We start from the raw sequence: 4,313 nt of genomic DNA, 5'->3' as shown, positions 1-4,313 counted from the left end.
TAGAAAATATATTTGCATAAATATATTTTGAAACATTTTAGCAAATGTATTTGTTGGTCATTTAAAGAGAAAGCCAGTCATACAGGTTTGTAACAACATGTAGGTGAGTAGTTATTTTGGGGTGAACTATTCCTTCAACACCTTCCACGCAAATCTAATCTAAAAGTTAGATTCTAGAAGAATATTAACCTGCTTTAGCTTTATCTGCCTTCTATGGCGTTTTCCCTCCACAGTTGACCCCTTCAGTGATTTAAGGTTGTAATTTAAGTCCTGTGAAGTCATTGGTCCATCTGAGTGCTTGTCATTATGGACTCTCTGGCTCCAGTCCAGGCCCCGAGGGCTGCTGTCACGGACATCATCAGGACTTCCTCTTCTTGAGCAGCAGGGCCCCCTGCCAACACTACAGCCACAACAGGGGGGTTAAACCAACTAAAAACTACTCAGCTTGTCAGCTTTGAGCTTATAGAATCCTTCAGCTTGACATTATGCAACCCTGCAATCATTCGAAATCTTCAAACTGACTCCATAGAATGTATTCTGTGCGTCGCCAAAGCAATCAAGCTAATAAATCAAATCACCTGCTGCAATCACGCACACAATTCACTTCCATTCAAATAATTGCGCATGTGCAACACATAGTCCTGTGTAAGCATAAAAACGAGGCAGAGCAGTCTTTCTGCAGATAATAAACAATAGCAGCTCACATTTGTCTCACCAAACTGCCAGGCGCGATGCTGCGCCTCCTCGCCATAATTTATGCAGGGCTGAAAGCCGTTCCAGCGCGGATCAGGCCTTCTGCTGGTTTCACTCATCCTGGTGCCCAGACCTGCTCTCTTGTTCTTCCAAACAACTGTGACTGTTTTAATTCTGCTCACTGATTAGCCCGAATCAATTAAAATCGCCATGCTGGGCCCAACAGCAGCACAGCATGGGGCACTTAGAAACACATTCATCAGCCTCGGCCTCTTAATCATGCTTTAATTACAGCACGGCTCTAGAGAGATGGAGGGCTACATTAGTGCAGCGCTGCTTGTTCCCGCTAGGCCAACGGTAAAGTTGCCTCACTTGAGCAAAATAGTTCACTTCTAATGGCTGTAATTGACGAATTGTAATTTTTCAGCCAGGTAATAAAGTTTGAAGTAGGAGCCATTAGACGAAACAACCTGGCATTTTCGCAAAACGCTACTTCGGATGTTGAACTAATTTCAGATACACGTACACGGATTTTGCTAAACACAATCAACCTTGTTTGACTAAACATGAGAAACTCAGGATCGCTTTCAGAACATGAATACAACACACTTTGTTTTCTCTGGATCTAAAGCTAGACACTTATGTAGGGTATCAGCGAGGATAACGTTATTTGAAGGCAAATCGATAATGATTGTGGTTTGTCAATTAAAGCTGCTTTTACTCTAATCCTCCCCTCACTGTGGAAAGACTCCGGCATAAAGGGGAAAAAAGTGAATCGCTTTAATGCCATCTAATGACGTTACCTCCAAAATAGCCCCATACTGCTGGGAACAAGCTAATCCATGCCTGCTCCTTTTCTAGTGGTGGTTTTCAAACCAGCCGCCACTCCTCCCACTCCTAAACCTCTCCTGGAGAGCCAACACAATAGACACCTGCAGGAGCCGCCGTCACCCCAGATTCCCAAAACAACTCGCTCATTACGAACGGCAGGACCGGAGCTCGCTGCATTATCAGCAGTGATTAGCGCAGCACTCACGATCGCTTCCTAGCCTTCAGCTCTGCAGCGAGGGGGCATACCGGCGTTTGCGTGGCCTTTCATCTGGTCATCGCTTTCATGGCATGGGGTGTGATATGAAAACATGCCTGCCCTGAAAGATTAGTTAAAGGTGCACTTCATATGTATTGTGAAACGGATGTATCGTCCTCATTTTAACACGTAAATAAATTAACAGTACTTTCTACAACTATTTTAAAATAACGTACATATGAGATACATACATACTACAATTCAGTCTTTGTAGCATAATAAAAACTATTTAATATGGATCGGGTTGCCTCCAGTGCTATCATAAAATACTTTTATAGTTTGTATTCATATTTTGAATCAATTTTTATTTTAATATTTTTAATTTTAATTTTAGCTAAAGTTTTAGTGGTTTTGTTGAATTTTTAATTTTTGTAGTTTCAGTTTTATACATATACATATATATATATATATATATATATATATATTTTTTTTTTTTTTTTACTTGAGTTTTAGTGAAACAAAATTAAAATGCGAAATGTTGCCTAGGCAACTAGCTGAAATAAAATATTTTTCATACTTTATTTCAGTTGACATTTATTTTATCTTAAGCAATGAAATGGTTTTAATTTTAGTTTTAATTTTAGTTTTAGTTAACTGTAACAACCCTAGTCACCTCATGACAGCATTGTTATTGTTAATTAACACTAAAACTGCTAAAACTAATTTCAGGAACTAAAGTAAGGTTGAAATAAAACAAAATTAAGTTTTATAAACAATAAAAATGAAATACAGTAAGCTGAAGTACTAAAACATTACTAAAATAGTTTTGCTATTGTTAATTAACACTAGGGTTGCAAAAATGAGTTAGAAAAGTTCCAGTAAATTTCTGAAACATTCCAGGATTTTTTGTAGTCTTCCAGGGATTTTTGGAAAGTTTCCATAAATTTTCCACCCCTTTGCAAACCTAATTAACACTAAAACTGCTAAAATAATATCAGGAATTGAAATAAGGTTGAAAATGTTATTGATTAAAAATATATAAATAAATACAAATGAGAAATGTTGCCTGGGCAACTAACTGAAACAAAGTAAGCTGAAGTACTAACTATTACTAAAATAGTACAAAAAAAACCCTAATAGAAAAGACAAAACCACATTAAATTAAAATGACCGAAACAAGCTAAAAAATTTAAATATAAAATATAAAACTAAAATCTAGTTCAAAAATGAATAAATACTCTTTTATTATAAATAATACTAAAATAACACTTTCTCATGCTGAGATCACATGACCAGACAAATACTACTCACTTAATCTTTCTATTCTACACTATTGCTGCATAAATTAATCATGCCTGACTGCTAATAACTCGTAATTTTTTTATTAAATTTTTTTCGAATTTTCAAAATGTCTAATTACCCAGAGAAACGGGTCAGGTTTTGACCGTCCAATCCGATCTCATTCACGCATCCTATTGCCACGGGCCTCTTTAGCTCTCAACCATTCAGGACCTGAAAAGAAGACAGATTAAAGCTTTCCTTTAGCTGTCCCTACATAAGCCTGTCTTCCTCTGAAAGCCCCAGGGCTTTGATGACTCACTTTTGTGACAGGTGGAACGGACATAAAGGATTCAGGAAATGAAGATATTTAAGAAGATATTCTTAGATTTGTCTTCCTTTTTTTGCATCAAAAGCCGAAACAGATTGGGAGTTAATTGGTCACATGAATTTGTGCCTGAGAAAATATTTACTTCAAGTCATATGTTGGCAGTTCACTTTGTGTGACATTTAGTGTGAGATCTATGCTTCTCCAAATACTTTCAGCGGATTCACACACACAGAACGTCCAATCACAGTCCAAATCCCACCACTTTTGGGAGTTGTCTGGAGAGAGTTATTTCAGAGTGTCGGCGGTGGAGGTAGAGCATCCCTGTGTGCCAAGAAAAGCCCTCGCAAGGGAAGAGCGGAGGACAGATGGCCCTTCCATTTGAAAACAGTGTTTGGTGTGCTGCAAGAGAGACTCTGGAGATAGTTTGGACTTTTCAGCAAGTTAAGAGTCAGAGAAAGCAGATGCTTCTGCATATGGTTTCATTCAAATGATTCATTTCATTAGAGGGATTAATGCCCTAAAAGTTATTAGGATTTATTTATTTACTTGATTAGCTCTTCCTGCCCTTCTCTCAGGGTGCGACGATGTGTTTGTCAATCAGAAAATCACACCACTAGTTAGTTGGCTAGCTAGTTGGTTAGTTAGTTAGCTAGCTATTTTTCCCATATCCTTCTGCCAAGGTTACTATGTGTGTTTACAATCAGATCACTAGTTAGTATGGGGAAGTTAGCTAGTTTGCACTGTTTTGATCTTTCTGTCAGGGTCATTATGTTTTATCTTGTTTTTATCAGTACACTTACGTATTTATTTAGTTAGTTTTTTCCTCTTTCTTCACTTTTGTGAGGGTCCTTATATGTTTATCAAGCACAGACATCATCTAACAGTCAGTTATTTAATTATTTGGTTTTGCTCTGTTTTAATCCTTCTGTCGCTGATTAGTTAATTTTTTTAGCTAGGTAGTTAGTCTTTTCTCTGTCTACCCTT

The 4,313-nt window shown here is 37.4% G+C and overlaps 1 long non-coding RNA gene across 1 annotated transcript; it reads right to left on the bottom strand.

The window, feature by feature from the left end:
• Window positions 1-1,784: 1,784 nt before the first annotated feature.
• On the bottom strand, window positions 1,785-3,402 carry LOC107598315 (uncharacterized). Its single transcript, XR_001610545.1, has 3 exons — window positions 3,321-3,402; window positions 3,141-3,232; window positions 1,785-1,841 (listed from the first exon to the last, which is right to left on the bottom strand). It is a non-coding gene; the product is annotated as an uncharacterized lncRNA (long non-coding RNA).
• Between the last annotated feature and the right edge of the window lie 911 nt (window positions 3,403-4,313).

The sequence above is a fragment of the Sinocyclocheilus grahami genome, unplaced genomic scaffold (assembly GCF_001515645.1).
Source record: "Sinocyclocheilus grahami isolate Dianchi unplaced genomic scaffold, SAMN03320097.WGS_v1.1 scaffold250.1, whole genome shotgun sequence".
NCBI classification, from domain to species: Eukaryota; Metazoa; Chordata; class Actinopteri; order Cypriniformes; family Cyprinidae; genus Sinocyclocheilus; species Sinocyclocheilus grahami.
The sequence above is the reverse complement of the archived record's forward strand: the minus strand, read 5'-3'. Positions and strand labels throughout refer to the sequence as shown.